We start from the raw sequence: 17,179 nt of genomic DNA, 5'->3' as shown, positions 1-17,179 counted from the left end.
CAGAAGTGAGTGACAGCAGGTCCTGGGTCACGGAGGACTCCGCAGCCCTTGGAAAGGAGTCTGATCCTTTCTTCCTGACCTCTCTTCACCCAGTGCCAGACTGAATGAGAAAAGAAAATGTGACCATCTTTCTACTTAAAAACCCTTCAGGGGCTCCCATCGCTCTTAGAACAAAGCCCAGAGAAGTTCTTGCTCAGCAGAGGAACACAGTGGCTCACACAGCGCAGGTGGGGAGGATGAGAGGCGAGATGGACAGGGACGCACGGCGTCTGAGGTGTCTGGAGGTGTGACCCGGAGGACGCACCGGTAGGGCGGAGGTGTGCTGGGGAGGGGACGGAAGAAGCAAGGACGACTTCTAGGTTCAGAGCTTGAGCAAAACCTGGAAGGTGGGGCCATTGCCCAGGAGGCACGAAGGCTGAGCGGAAGAGAAATCAAGAGTCTTTTAAGGTGTGAACTTTGAAAGTGCCCATTGGCTCTCCAAGCAGGCTGTTAACTAGGTGGTTAAACACTCGTCTCAGCAAGTGGGAGAGGTCACAGTCACAGAGTTAAGTCCGGCAGTAATCACGACCTCTGAAGCCATGGGCCTGGATGGGAGCACGGACGGGAGAAGTCCTGGATGCAGGACTTCTCATCCTCGGCATTGCTGGCACTTAGATCAGACCGTTGCGTCTGCGGTGGGGCCATCCTCTACGCTGCAGGATACTGGACAGCAGCCCAGGCTCTTCCCACTAGACACCGACAGGAATGCCCCATCCTCCCAAGAGGTGACAACCAAAACCGACCCACACTGCCCATGTCCCCTGGAGGGCATACTCGCCCCTGTGAGAACCACTGGTCTCAAGATCATGCCGAGTGAAGGAAGTCAGACCGAGGAAGACACGTATCGTACGCTATCACTTACATGTGGCATCTAAAAAACTGACACAGGGAATTCCCCGGCAGTCCAGCGGTTAGGACTCAGAGCTTTCACTGCCAAGGGCCTGGGCTCAATCCCTGGTCAGGGAACTAAGATCCCACAAGCCGTGGAGCACAGCAAAAATAAGTAAATAAAAAACAAATAAAAGATAAATAAATGATCTAAATGAACTTATTTACAAAACAGAGACAGACTCGCAGACATAGAAAACAAACTTACAGTTACCCAAGGGAGAAGCGGGGAGGGATAAATTAGGAGTCTGGGATTAACAGATACACACTACCATATATGAAATAAAGAACAAGGACCTACTGTAGAGCACAGGGAACTATATTCAATATCTTGTAATAACCTATAATGGAAAAGAATCTGAAAAAGAATAGATTATATATATATAAAATCGACTATATATGTAATACATATAATTGACTATATATGTTATATATATAGTCGACCATATATGTAATATATATAGTCGATTCTATATGTGATATAATCGACTATATATTATATAATCGACTATATATATAACATAGTCTATTATATATATATTATGTATACTGACCACTGAACCCTGAGAAGGACCAGGCCAATGAGACAGAGGAGAGTACAGCAAAGTAGGAGGAAATCCAAAATAGTGTGGTGTCCTTGGCTTCTAGTGGCAGCCGTCCCTCAAAAGTCGGGCAAAGACTAGCAAATAACGGCTACTGAGATGGAGTACAAGGACGACTGCGGCTGACAGAATGACCAGGACTCAGGCACGCCGTCTTCTCCACATGGAAGAAATCTAGGCAGGCTTCACGGAGGAGGTGGCACTTGCTGGCGCAAGAAGTCAGGCAACGTAGAAGAGAAAGGGGCTACTGCTTGAGCGGTACTGGAGGCAACGAACGGGAGCAAGAGGAAGGTACGGAGGTTTCCCAACATACCGGCCGGGGGGTGCTCTTGCCCTCGTGGTACTTAGGAATGAGGGTGCTGACAGCAAACAAGAGTACCGGAGGGCCGGTCCGTGGAGAGAATGCAGCTGCCCCAATCCAGCAGAGGGAGGAAGGAGCCGCCCGAGCACTACGGACCAACGTCACGCCTTGGGCCACCGGTGTAAGGACAGCTGCAGCGGCTGTGCGTGCTGGCTCCAGGACTGCCCCCAACAAGAGGGGGAGACTGGAGGACCAGAGCCCTCCCTTTCTGACTTGCTTCTGCATCATCCTAGACCCCCTACCGCCCCGGCGGGGGCTCTGTCTGGACCATCAGGAATTGGGATTAAGGAGCCCCTCGTGAGCTTCTGGCTTCTTTTCTTTTGTTTCATTTTATCTAAGCTGACAAGGAAGGGCACACGCTCCTGGCGGATCACGCTCAGAACCCCGAGCTGTATGGAAGTGCTGACAAAACATGCCAGAGGCCGGACCCATCTCACTGCCCTGCTCTGCCTGCCTTCCACAGCACTACTGTACACATGCATTTTATCTGTTTAACTGAAAACGTTTAAAAAAAAAAAAAAAAAAAAAGAGCAGAGTTACAGGCCTCACTTTGCTCCTAATTAATTATAAGAAACTCTCTCTGAACTAGAGATTCCTCAGCTGTGAAATGAGGGTATTAAATTATTTATGAGGTTTCATCCACATCAAAAAAAAAAAAAATCTGAGGAACCATTTTCCTGTTGACTTCCTTTGTAAATTCTAAGGGAAAACACCTTGCAAGGAACTGAACCAAGAACTTGCAGAAGAATTGGTGGGGGAGGGAAGAAGGGAGGGGAGGGGGGAGATAGGAGGAATGCATCTCGTCCTGCAGCCAACTGAGCAGAGAAATATATCCAGAGCGTGCATTTTTTCCCCCAAAGTTGCCATAATGATTAACATTCCCACTCTGGAGAAATTCAGTTGTATCATCCTGAAAATAATGTGAAAAATCTCAAGTATGTTTTCCGAAGCCACGGTGCATGACAGAGGAGCCGTGGTTTCCTCCTGACTCCTTTTCTTTTTTGACTGAGCCCTGAATTAACCGGGCCAAGAGCCAGGGGCTAAGACACATTCTGGTCCCAAAGGCAGGGGTGGGCTGCAGCGGTTCACGGAACCAGAGAATTCCAAAGCACTTCATCTGCTCCGTATGGGGTTCAAGTTCTTCGTGATGAAGCTGCTGTTTCCTGCATTACCCATACTGTGCTGACCAGTGTTTTCCTATACTGAGATGATTCATTCCATACCAGATCTTAAATCCTTTAAATCGGTGCTTCTCAAATGGCGCTGATTTCGCCCCCCTGCCCCAACCCCGGGACACCGGGCAACGTGTGGAAACATTTTTAGTTGCCAGGACTCCGGGGAAGAATGCTACTGGCATCTGGTGAGGCCGGGGAGGCTGCGAAACATCCCACAGCACACAGCGTAGAGCCCCCTCCGCAAAGAATTATTTGGATCAAATGTCAGTATCACCGAGGTTGAGAACCCCGAGTTTGAACCGTACTAAAATTTCTATAATTTTGCCCAAGGTATATATACTGTATACTTTCATTTTCCAAACCATTCTTATTCTTTTCAAAGCGATACACGTACACAGGGGAGGCGAAAGACTCCTCCTTTTTCACTGCAAGCTTTCCAGCACCAGCTATCCTCCACTCTACTTCACAGAGCAACCACTTTCACACCTTAGAACGGCTTCCGTTCCTGGCCGTGCTGTCTAGTGCGGACTCCCATGTTCCTGAGTAAGCTGCTTATAAAGTATCCTATCAACATCAGACACCACTTAACTCGATTTTCTCACACATGGAAGAGGAATTTTGGTTTTTTAAATTCCCATCACCAATCCTGGACTTACCCTCCCACGTTTCCCCAACAGTATAACATTCGGGGGGTTAAATCTAGACGGCACACGTGTTATTTTGACAATGGAATCGGCACCGCTGAGCAAGCAGTACAGTGTGATTATGACTCCTTTCTTATGCGACTCTTACCTTTTCCCGGGATTATTAGTTGCCTCTGTTTTTACTTTCTTTGATAATTCCTCCAACACCCTCCACAACCTTTCCATTTTTAACTCGGATAACCTGTCAGTTCCATGTCTATCCTGCCCTCACCCCTCCCCCTCTCCCCAAATGTATACACACCAGACCTTCCTCTGGTCTCTGCTCCAGTCTGTACTTGTCAGAGGTGGGTCGGCTCAGAGCAGATGCCCCGAGATCACACCAGCATCCTGAGAATTCCTCCTGCCTCTTTCTGTTTCCGGGACCCCAGATCTTCCCCTTTCTTGGTTTACTCTCTCATTCTGATGGGACACATTCTCTAGTAGCTTCCTGAGAAGTGACGTATGAGAGCTAAATTATACTGATATCCTGAACTTGGAAAACCACTTTATGCTACTCTTAATTAACAGCCAGCGAGGGAATGCCTTCAAAATTCTGAGTGAAAATAAATGTTCATAGAATTCTGAGCTCAGTCTGTTTTCTAACCTAAGAAATATGATGCCATTCTGATTCAAAATCCTTCCTGTGACTTTTTATAAATCCACCAAGTGCCTAGATACTGCCTTGATCCCTGATTCTCTAAAAGGACACGACGATGAGCCTTCGTGTAGTAATTTTCTTGAGGTGCTGAATTTTTATTCACTGTTCTAGTCACTTGGTTTGAAATTTCTCTTCTTCAGACTTGAGGTATTTTCCCCTCCCTCTCTTTCCTGGAATACCTGTTAGGCAAAAATCTAACTAACCACCTCCCATCTGATAAAGCTTTCTGCACTGTACCTTCATTGTCTAGTAAGGTCTTCATTTAGCCACATGTAACTACGGAGCACTGGAAATGTGGCCAGTACAACTGAGGGCCTGACTTTTACACGGAATTTAATTTTAATTCATTTAATTTAAAGAGCCACACGTGGCCAGTGGCTACCATATGTGACAGCACATATCTAAAGACTACGACACAGAGGAAAAAAAGACAGCGATGGAACATCAGTGCCGTTAGCACCCACCCTGAGATGACGTTAGACACGAGTTCAGAAGAAAAAACTGAGGGCAATTTCTAACTCCCCGCCGTTACTATTTCCAATATAAGGTTCTGTGATTTAATTCCTTAGGGCCTCCTTCCTCGTTAAGAACTTGAGGACCTTGTAGAATGATACCACACAAGCAGGAGCAGCCCTCTGCACCTAAGACTGGATTTTATTACACCCAGTGTGTAAACAGGGCAACCGAGGGCCCTCTTTCATCTGGGGTGAGATAGGAAGGTCCCTCACAAAACAGAAATTTGTACATCATAGCAGTAAATAGCAGCGAAACATAAAAAATAATAAAACACAAGACAACTGGCAGGCTGCTAATGGCAACTTCTCTGAATGCCACCTCACGACGGCAGTCAGGGAGCCCTCACCCCATCACACCTGGGTGTAGACCACGGCTCTCTACACATGCTTTGGCAAGAAACACTGCTTCTGCACAGTGGATGCTCCAGGGGATAGAAACTAGAAGAGCACGCAAGGCCTTCTCTGTGCACTCATTCATTGGCTTACTCATTCAACAAATGTCACAAATATCGTAAACTGTCACCTATCCATCAGCAACAACCGAGACAGAAAACAGCACAAAATCAAACTGCACAAGTCCTATGCACCTGCCACAAAGCCAACTAGCCTCTTGTCTCATCAGCATCACTGAGAACCACTTTATTACGGCTGAGTACAGAATACAGCCGGCATGCCACAGCTGTGCATTCAAAGCAAACAGCACGACCACAACCAAAAGAAAGTCGCTCTTCTTTTTTAAACTTTGAAGAAAAGCAAACATAGCACGGTAGGTATAGGGAGATAAATATTCAGGAAACATCATTCATTTTTAATTTAAGAATCAATGGGGAAACATTTTCTTCATATACTCTTCAGGTAAGTCATTTAATATCCATTCATTCCTGCAAAATGACATTTTATTATGCTTGCAGGTCTTACAAGTTCAGCGTAAAAGCATGAGTTATTCAAACGAGGAGAAAAAGCGACACTAACCAAGGCACATATAAACTTGATTTCTTCTTTAAAGCTTTATGACACTAATAACAAGTACTTAACGCTTGTAGAATTGGCAAAATCAGTATTGTGAGCGTGCAGTGATGTATATGAGCACATATATAGAGACGTGTATCATTTATCCATCACCCCACGACAGCAGACTCAACCACACACGTCACACGTGACGAATGAAAAGCACTTTCCCAACTCACACCGTGATATGCCAAATAAATCCCACATACAAAGACCAAGACAGGACCTGTCACATGAAAGTCTGGTATGAGCGAGGTAACGTAACATGACCCAACTGGGCTCACAATTATATAATCCATCCAGAGCTAGTATGAATGCAAAAAAAAAACACGAAAAACTTTAATACGGTATCAGTCGCACAGTATTTGTTTGTAAGCGTTAAATTTTATTCAGGGGCATGAAATTTTATTTAGTGAGAGAGAAAGAATCACAACGTTTAAAGATGATACATTAAAGTATTAGGATAGGGACTTCCCTGGTGGCGCAGCGGTTAAGAATCCACCCGCCAATGCAGGGGACACGGGTTCGAGCCCTGGTCCGGGAAGATGCCCCATGCCACGGAGCAACTAAGCCCCTGCGCCACAGCTACCGAGGCTGCTCTCTAGAGCCCGCGAGCCACAACTACTTAAGCCTGCGCTCTAGAGCCCGTGCTCCGTCCGCAGCGAGAGAAGCCACCGCAATGAGAAGCCCGCTCGCCGCAACTAGAGAAAGCCCGCGTGCAGCAACAAAGACCCAACGCAGCCAAAAATAAATAAATTTATTAAAAAATAAAGTATTAGGAAAGCATGATCTTTCTTATGCAGCAAATTGTCAACCAACAGCGACCTGAATCTCTCCCCACAGATACCACACCAAACTATCAATACGATCTTCAGGTGACACATCAGTTTCTGGTCCATAGATGACACAACGAGGGCACCATGGGGGAGAAAAGATGCCCATTAATCTCGTCCTCCACTCCCAGGAACTCTCGCCACGTTCTGCAGGGAGTACCGAGCGCACTTTTAAATGTAATTGTCAGGCATGTTATTTATTCACTGAGATTACCATAGAAGTTTCTGAACGCCATATGGTCCTGGTGTTCAGGTTTCGGTTTCTATGATGTGCAAACACATCCTTACTCCCCCAACCCTCACCTGGAAAGGGCAAGTGTACCGTCCTCAATTTCATTTAACAGCACCGGAAGCAAATCCCTTTGGGAAAACAATTACATTCAACTCTGTGCTTACCTAAATACTTCAAAATCCAGGACACCAATGGCAATGCTCAGCTAATGGAAGAACAGAGTATTAAAACACACGCACGCACACACACACACAAACAGGCACACAAACACATCTTGCTATTCGCAAACCAAAGTGCTTCTTCAAGTGTCAACCTCCCTATTTAGGAGATCAGAAAGATGTCCTAGGTAAAAATAAAAATTTAAAACTAAAACCGAAACACCTAACACTCTCACACAAATACACTAGAGCTTCACCATACTGAGAGACGCTCAAGAAGCCTCATAAGGCAGAGACCAAACTATGCAACTCTCTGATCCTTCCCCCTTTGGAAACAAGATGCCCTCCAAATGACTTCAACCCCAGCCTTTTCCAAAAGTGGGGGAAAACATTTTTTTATTTGTCAAATTAACGACTGGGAGGTGTTGGGTCACTAGGAATTCTGTTTCAGTTTGCACCGAGGGTCAGTCCTGCCCCCAAGTCTTTAGACCAGTGGCTCCCAGCTGGGGATGACTGCGGTCTCCAAGAGATGTCTGGTGACGTCTGGAGACGTTTCAGGTGGCCACACCTGGGGCTGAAACGGAGGGTTTCTCCGTCACCAGCCAGCTCAGGCAGTTCAGCTAACACACACGTCTCCAGTCTGTCTACAGCTGCCTCACGCACACCACAGACTCTGTCTGGCCCTGCCATGCCTCACCCCCGACCCCCAATCTTCTGCCCCGGCTGTTAACAAGCTCTCCTAACTGGTTTCACATTCCCCAGCCTTGCGCCTTTGAGAGAACGCAGGCGTTCAACCCTGAGAACCGTATCGCCGGTAGCATCTACAAGTCACCCGTCCTTCTCACCCTGTCTGCAGGCTCCCCACTGAACCCACGCCTTGCTGCCAGGGGCATTTCTTCCAGGCACACCCCTCGGGTCCCACAGTGAAAGTGAGAACTGAGATGCAGCTCGGCCTTAGCAGCTCTTCTGGCTGGGATACGGACATGTCCTGTTATTCTACCCAGGATGCACTTGGCCTGGCAACTACGAGTTGGGGAGCTGCGGCCGGAAGGGCTGTGACAATCCACCCCTGGCCGGCTGTACGCATCCTCGGGCCAGGCTTCCCCACGCCTCCAGTTCCAGGCAACTGACTGAACCCTCACAACAACATTAGGGGTGGCCCCCACCATGCACACGCACAGAAAGGACAGAGAACCCTCCCTGGCACAGAGAGAACACCACCTAAGTATTGGATAAAACTCCTTTCACCACCGTGGTCCACACATTCGGGAATGAGCTCACAGCCTCGTCACCAAGTATACGTGTGGCCCCAGACAAGAACCTGTGAGCCTTGTACTTCCCTCTCCCTGTAAAAGCGGGACGAAGGACGCCTACGTTACACGACGGTCGGGGGGAAGAGAGACCCTGATTGTAAAATACACAGCACAGCTCCTGGCCCATCAAAGCTATTAATCAGAGGCCATTACCACTGGCTGTTATTACCGGGGAATAGCCAAGGCCCTGAAATGATCCAGAAAAGTCATTCCAAGTGTTTCCTTCTCATAAAATCGAGAAATAGCTATTCTTCCTGCACTAATTCTTTACACTCGTTTAGCGGGAGACCCGTAAGAACTTTTACTTCAATAACCTTGATCTCATTTGCTGCTTTTCAACTAAAGTTATGAAGCATAATCAAGGCTCTGAGGCCCAGTTTTCAATGGAGTTTAGCGGAAAGTGCTCTAGCACTCTGGTGGAGATAGAAAAAGAATTTCTTTTCCGCTCCATTCAATGTACCTTTAAGCCCAGGAATTTATTTTTTAATGGCCTTTTCCCCCCAGTAAAATTAAATGATTCAGGACTTCTGTTAATTGTTATGAGTCTTTCTTTCACAGATTGGTTTCTAAAGAACTTTAATTTTCACGCTTGCAAGGCCTAAAAAGTTTAACTGGGGTCCGCTCAGCAGCTGCTTTGACGTTGTCCTCGTCACACTAGATTGAGACACACACTTGGCCCTGACGGACCTCAGCAGGAAGCAGCCACCTTAAAGCAAGACGCTGCTAGCGCATCAGAATTCGAAAGCCACTGTAAGCCCACAACTTCCAAGAAGACACAGCACTCTCTCATTCACTCAACTACCTAGTAATTTCCCACCTGGGAAAAGAAAAGAAGAAAAAGATTGGAGGTGGGTCCCAAACACACACACACACGCTCAAAATAGCAAAAATAACATAATGAGCTGGGTCAATTAGGCCAAACAGGAGATAATGGCACGAGAAAATGAGATCAAGCCGAGAAAGGTGAGGACAGGACCCAAAGTTTGCCGTCAGACACAACGTTCCATCAATTGGAAGGGAACTCGATAAATCAGACTCTGAGTTTCCAGGACATCGATTCAGAGAAACAAATATAATTAGATGCCTGATTCACAGTATCCAAAAAATGAAGAGGACACAGATATCAAAAACACAGCCCCTAGAGTTTGATGCACATGTAAAATTTCTCCCATGGGTCCCAGAGAGGAAACTGTGGACTCGGTACAACTCTACCCTCAGTAAACGCCGTCCACCAGATTTTCATTGGGTCACTTTTAAAATAATCCTCGGTGTTAGATAACCATACAGCACCAAAGCACAGCTCAGTAAATCAAATTTACAAGTGGATAACAATATGGTAGCAGCACGTAGATCTCCGCACAGCCCAGTTTACTCCAGAGCTATGTCTTAGAAGTGTTCCAAGTCCCAACTAGGGGGCGAGTCTCCTGGGGTCACAGAAACACATTACAGTATATTGTAAACACATTTCGGTGCCAATAAATATACCACTTCTACAGTATTGCTTCTAATGGTTGCCTAGTAACCGACTGTATGGGCTAGATCATACTGTGATTTTCACCACTGCGTTCAATTGCTCGTATTGTAAGCGATGCTCCAATAAAACAAGGAGAACCATTTTTTAAGTGTCAAAAACTTTTGTGAACCACCTACACTAAAGAAAAGAAAGCCGGGGCTTCCCTGGTGGCACAGTGGTTAAGAATCCGCCTGCCAATGTAGGGGACATGGGTTCGAGCCCTGGTCCGGGAAGATCCCACATGCCGCGGAGCAACTAAGCCCGTGCGCCACAACTACTGAGCCTGCGCTCTAGAGCCCGTGAGCCACAACTACTGAAGCCCGCGCGCCTAGAGCCCGTGCTCCGCAACAAGAGAAGCCACCGCAATGAGAAGCCCGCCCACCGCAACGAAGAGTAGCCCCTGCTCGCCGCAACTAGAGAAAGCCCGCACACAGCAACGAAGACCCAGTGCAGCCAAAAATCTTTTAAAAATTAAAAAACAAAGCTGCAATTTATTACCTAATGTTTAAGGGAAAACACCTAATAGCAAGACTACATAATGGCAGTCAATTCCAAGGTGCCTTTGAAATTGTTTATGTTTCTGTTAATCACAATAGGGTCTAAAGGTATTTGCAGAATAGCACCACACATGACACGTGAACCATGCCTGGTATGTGTGTGAACAAATTTCCAGGCTTCCTGAGAAATAATTACAAAATATGTGGCATTAAAACTTTTCCACAAATTCGAGTTGAGAACTTCAGGAAAAACATCATGAGTTAACCATGACCTTTACTTCGGGACAGCAACGTATTCATCGGTCTTTCTGCTGGAAACGATCCTGGTTGATCCCCGTTGTCCCAAGGTAATTATTAACAGTGCTGCCTTTCCCTCTCAGAAGTGCCCCGATTTGGATAATAAATTATACGGCCGCTCGAGTCGACAACCAAGACGGCCTAGGTTCCAGAACAACAAGCTAGGAACGCTAAGGTCCCAGACATGGGTTTCTGCATAAAGAAAAGGGAAGTTACTAAACCTGGAGATCCTAACACAGCGAAGCTGGTGGAACCGACCCTCGGTCAGAACCATGTGAATTGTCAGAGGAAACTTCCTACTCTGCTGTCTTGAAATAATCCACTCCTTCCACACAGCCAACAAGTGTAATGACCAGGCCTCATCCTTCCCACTTCTCGGGGACACCTGGCATTACTGTTTCTATAAACCCTCTCCTCCACTGGCTCACGTAACGGCCACAGTTATCCAAGTGAATGGGTCCAGAGCAATCCAGCTGGACTGCAGGCTCCATGAGGGCAGAACCTGCCTCTGCTTTTAGTTCATCCACGCCTGGCAAGTAGGAGCCACTCAATAAACACGCGTTGGATGAGTCAATCTCTTTCTCAGATCATTTCTCTGGTTCTTCTTCATCCTCGATCCACTAAAGGTAGGCATTTCCCCAACACCCCACCCTTGAATTTCTTTTTCCTCCAGCTCTGTTCTCTTGTAAGGTCATCTAACACGGTGGCCCTCTTTGCAGGGAACGCCAAAGCTCTCTTCTTCCAAGGCAGTATTTCCTCTGCCTGCTTCAGTCTCAACCTGGGTCCCTGTCCAGTCCCCAAAGGTCACTATTTCAAATGTAAAAGTCCATCTTCTCCCAGTCTCTCCTGACTATTTCCTATGACTCACCAATTGTTACCCTTCACATCCAGGCCCAGAGCTTTGCTGCTCTCACCTTGGACTCATCCCTTGCCCTTTTCTGACCCCCTCCCAACAATCCATCAATCGGGCCCCAAGTTTTATCCACAGAGCATCCCTAAACGTCACCTCTCTCCACGCCCACTGCCACTCCCCAATCAGCCTCGGGATGAGCGCGTACTACTTCCCCCTGCCTCGGCTTTCCCCCTGCAAAGCCGCACACAAATCTTCCTAATCCAAAGGTGTGATCCTAACACATGACTCAAAATACGTAATGGATAACAGCACTGCTCCGGAAAACACCCAACTCACACCTTGCAGTTCCTGACTGAAACCCTGGTTCCTACACAGCCAGAAAAGCAGGAGGCAGGGACTAATACCACGTCAAGAATAAGCTGTTAAAACTACTGTAACCGATGCCCTCTACGGTAGCAGAGTCACCCCTCCGCACCCAAGTTGTGCCCATACTAATCCCCAGAACCTCTGAATACGGCAGGTTCCCTGGAGCGGGGGAGATTAACTGCACAGATGGAATTCAGGTCACTAATCTAACCCTACAAAAAAAGTTATCCTGGATTACACAGGTGGCCCAAAGTAATCAGGGGAGTCCTTTTAGTGGGGAAGAGGGTTTCAGGATAGCCAGCGTCCAAGCAATGCAATGTGAGACTCAGCCATGGCTGGCTTTGAAGAGGGAGTAAGGGGCCAGGGCCCAAGGAACACAGGCGGCTTCTGGAAGCTGGGAAAGGCAGCTGAAAACAAAACAAGACAAACATTTCCCCTAGAGCCTCCAGAAAAAAAGTGTCCCTGCAGACACCTCAATTTTAGTCCAGCGAGACCCGTGTTGAACTTGTGACCTCCAGAACTGTGAAGTACTAAATGTAAGTCATCTGAAGCCACTACGTTTGCGGTCATTTGTTCCAGGAACCACAGGAAACCTGTGTACTATAATCCATTTAAGAGGGATTATAATCTGGGCGTCAGGGAACGTACGGTGCGATCCATGTGTGGTCTCTATAGCTGCTTGAGAAGCTGCAGCATCAATGCTGGCTGCAGGGAGGACTTCTGTCACTCCCGGTGGCATGAGGGGGAGGCAAGTGGGGACCCCGAGAGTGAGCCCCTCCTTAAGTTTCATGAGTCTCCAGGGGGGCTCCCTCACCGCACCCCTGTCGGGGCCTCACTTCCTCAGCATCTGGCCCCAATTCCCTGTGGCCCCTGCAGTGCCAGGTTTCGTGTCCTATGGCCGTACTGTCTATTCCCCAATGAGGATTCTGTTCCGAAAACCTGCGCTCTCCTTCCCGATGCTTCACCCCTCAGCCCATCCCTTTGGAGTCCAAGCGAGCCTTGCAGCAGGCGGGGCTTTGGGAATGGACTCGCCCGTCCTGACTCATCCTCTGTGCCCGAGCCCTGAGTCTCTGCGGCCTCTGGGCGGGTGGGGGGGGGGGGGTGGGTGTCAGTGCCCACCGTTTCTTCCTCTGTTGGGCATCACTCGTTAATTCCTTTACTCTCCCATGTGCTCACACCAAGCTTTACGAGATGCTCACTACCCTACAGAGACACAGAAGATCCGCTCAGCTCCTTTCTTCAAGGAACTCGGGACCTTTAAAGCAGGCAATGAAAAGCCCTCATTTCCTACTCAGCAAGCGACGCTGTGGGCCTTATAACTGAGGTTCAGGAAGTTCTTTGAGAGATGATGACAAGTGCTGGTGAGGATGTAGAGAAACTGGAACGCTCACACGTCGTGGGTAGAAACGGAAAACGACACAGCCACTTTGGACAACAGTCTGGCTGTTCCTCAGAAAGTTACACATGGAGTGGCCATATGGCCAGGCAATTCCACTCTGAGGAATATACGTAAGAGAAGTGAAAACATACGTCTACACAAAAACCTATAAACAATGTTCACAGCAGCTCACTCATAATAGCCAAAAAGTGGAAATGGCCCACACACCCATCAACTGATGAGTGAATAAGAAAAATGTGGTATATTCGTAACAACAAAATACCATTCAACAATAAAAAAAGAGTGAAGTACTGATTCACACAACAACACGAATGAACTCAGAAAGCAGTACACTAAGGACTCCCCGGGGGGTGCGGTGGTTAAGACCCCGCCTGCCGATGCAGGGGACACAGGTTCGAGCCCTGGTCCGGGAAGATCCCACATGCCGTGGGAGCAACTAAGCCCGTGCGCCACAACTACTGAGCCCATGTGCCACAACTACTGAAGCCCATGCGCCTACAGCCCGTGCTCCGCAACGAGAAGCCTGCGCGCCGCAACGAAGAGTAGCCCCCGTTCGCCGCAACTAGAGAGAGCCCGCACGCAGCAACAAAGACCCAGTGCAGCCAAAAGTAAACAAATAAATTTAAGAAAGCAGTATACTAAACGAAAGGTCAGACACAAAAGATACATATTATATGATTCCACTTGTTTGAAATGTCCAGAACAGGCAAATCCATAGAGACGCAAGACAGACTGTGTTGCCAGGGGCTTCATGGGTAGGGGAGTAGTGCCAACGGACAGAGGGATTCTTTTTAGGTGATACATGTTCTAGAATTGAATTGTGGCGATGTCTGCACAACTCTGTAAGTTTACTAAAAATCACTGAGTTGAACATTACAACAGGTGGGTTTTGGGATGTCAGGTATGCCTCAGTAAAGCCGTTTTTTAGAAAAACCCTTCTGAGACCCTTCAAGCAAAGACTACCTATGTGTACGTGCGCAGATGTACGACAAAATACACAGCTGCAGTGTTATCACACAGTCAAGAGTCCAGAGACAGCTTCCACTTTTTCTAAAGATGAAAATTCTCCATTTGCAATGTTACAAAGGGTTTAAATAAGCTCACTGCCTCGAATATCAAACGCATAATTTGCATAATTTAAGTTGGTAAGAGGCCTGCAGACAGGCTTTCTCATTCAAACTACACCTGAACCGTAAGGTTTATTGAATCAACTCTTATTTATACATAGCATGATTTTCAGCCGGTTTGCGATGAAAACTGAACACGTAAAACATTTCTTCTTATGGTCGCAACAGAATCCAGAAGACGAAACTCACTAGGGTATCTGCTCATTAGGACTCAAGCGTCCTAACACCTGAAGCCCTAGTTTAAGTGGATTTTAAATTCAATATAAGTGGATTAAGAAATTCAGTTTTCTGGTGTCACACATGACAAAAGCTTCAAGAATGACAGCATATATCTTTAAAGTGCCCAGTAGCTAATAAACCTGTTGTTGGGTTTCTTCCAGATGGTGTAAGTTTCAGCACTGCTTTAAAAAAAAAAAGAAAGAAAAAAAAAAAGGACGTATGGAACTCACACACTTTGATGTCAGCTCATTTCTGTGAAAGGACAGGGCTATGTCAGACTGAACCATCATTATAAAATCAGAATTTTGTAGGGCTATTATTTTTCCCAGGTTCTGCAAAAGAACATGGTCACATCTGGTCAATCTTGGCAGCACACGTCCCACTGGGCAGAATCAGGATCAAGGAAAACGGCGACAGCAAACACCGCCAGGCTGTGTTTCTCAGCGCGAGAGGAGGAAGCAAAGTCCTGGACCCCGACCTCCTACCGCTTGCGAGCCGGACCCCGCCCTCCTACCGCTTGCGAGCCGGACCCCGACCTCCTACCGCTTGCGAGCCGGACCCCGACCTCCTACCGCTTGCGAGCCGGACCCCGACCTCCTACCGCTTGCGAGCTGAACCCCTTCGACCCTGCGTATGAAACTCCTGACTGTAGCACCTAGACGGGTACGTACCCTATCTCAGTTTGCTATGGCTGGTGTAGCAAATGACCACACACTCAGCAGCTTTAAGCAACACAGACTGACTGTGTTACACTCTCGAGGTCAGATGTCAACAGTGGGTCCCAGGGCTGTGCTCCTTCTAGAGGCACCAGGGAGGGGAGAGGCTGGGTCCTGACCCTGTGCAGGTTCTGCAGGCCGCCCGCCTTCCTGGGCACATGGGCCCACATCACTCCAACCTGTGCCTCACTGGACACATGCCCTCTCTGATGCCGACCCCCCTCGTCCACTCTGACGCTCCTCTGTGGTGACGGCGACTCTGCGCTCAGGATCACGGCCCCACCTGGAGACCCTGGAATCACATCTGCAAAGTCCTTTTTGCCGTGTGAGGTCACACGTTCACAGGCTCCAGCATCAGGCCTGGGACGTCCTTCAAGGGCCATGGCTCTGCCTACCTCAAGTACCAAGGACCAACTTGAGAAATGGGAAAAGAACCTGGAGTCTATGAAACATGACACAAGAGTAAGGCGTGGCGGCAGAAACAGAGATTGGAAACAGCAGTGTTCATTTTTACAACGCTGACCGGTGGTACTAGTAGCCTTGCTTTGCTTTAGGGCCAATCCACACATCTGCCTGTTTCTGGAGGCCTCTGGCCTCCACCTCACCGTCTGTACAGAGCTGCGGTCAAGGGAGCGGCAGAGATGGGCTCCGCCTTGCGCACTTCACGGTTCGGGCTGCAGTGATCCTGAGCCCCAGAAGTGGAGGCGAGCCCAGCCAGCTGCTACTCACGGGAGCCTGCCTCGGAAGGCACACCAACTCCTACTCAACTCTAGACTCTTACCCAGTCTAATCCTCACACGGACGACAACCCCCAAATCACAGATAAACAGACCGAGGCCAGATGATTTTCACAAGATCACCCAGCTACGCGGCAGCAGAGTCCAAGACCGGTCCCTCGTCCACTGCACAGAAAGGCCATGGCATCTTCCTTCCTCAAAGACTAGGGGGTCAGCCCAGTCCCTAAATGCCTCCACTCTCTTTTTCCTAAAACACCCAAACCAGAAACATGTGACCTCGTAGCCAAGAGAAATTTAACCACAAGATTCACAGCCCCAAATGGAGGCACAGTCGAGGCCCCCTCGGCAAGCTGGGCCCAGCCTTGTGGGACGTGGCCCTGCCCACTCGGGGCCTCACACACCTGCCCTGCTCCCTCACCTAAGGGCCTTGCACCCACACGTCCAGCAGGTCCTTCTCAGGGCACACGGCAACACCCACAGCCTCACCCCAGCTCTGCCCCCTGCAACGGGGGCCCCTGGCACCACGCCCGCCTCTCCGAAGACCTGAAGTTCTCAAGGGGAGCGATATGCTTGTTCTCTACGCCTCCAAGCCGGCTGAGCACTTGGCACAGCACGTGCTTATGAGACGCGAGCACCGTGAATGCACGTTCTTAACCTCCATGGTCCAAGCTAAACAGGGACAGATGGCCCGGGTCCTCTCCACAAACATTTTGGAACACGAGCATTTCCCAAAACTAGCATGTGCCGATACAGTTCTTCCTCCATACTTATAGGGAGCTGCGTGTTTGCAGAAGAGCCCCCCTCTCTTTGCCCATCTCTGCTTCTGGACCAGCAAGTTGTATAGGAGAACACTGCGACATAACCAACTTAGGTATGCAAAAGAAAATTCTGTTGAAATGTGCCACACTAAAAACCAGAATGTTGTAAACTACATTTTGAAAATATGAAATCAACTCTACTTTGGACCCTTGAGCGGAAGAACAAACGAGG

At 48.2% G+C, this 17,179-nt stretch overlaps 1 protein-coding gene across 1 annotated transcript in view; it reads right to left on the bottom strand.

The window, feature by feature from the left end:
• The window catches only part of TBL1X (transducin beta like 1 X-linked), a 226,920-nt gene that overhangs the window by 142,157 nt on the left and 67,584 nt on the right, over positions 1-17,179 (bottom strand). The window lies entirely within an intron of this gene.

Source organism: Phocoena phocoena, chromosome X (assembly GCF_963924675.1).
Source record: "Phocoena phocoena chromosome X, mPhoPho1.1, whole genome shotgun sequence".
Lineage (NCBI taxonomy): Eukaryota > Metazoa > Chordata > Mammalia > Artiodactyla > Phocoenidae > Phocoena > Phocoena phocoena.
This window is presented reverse-complemented; position numbering and strand designations above follow the sequence as displayed.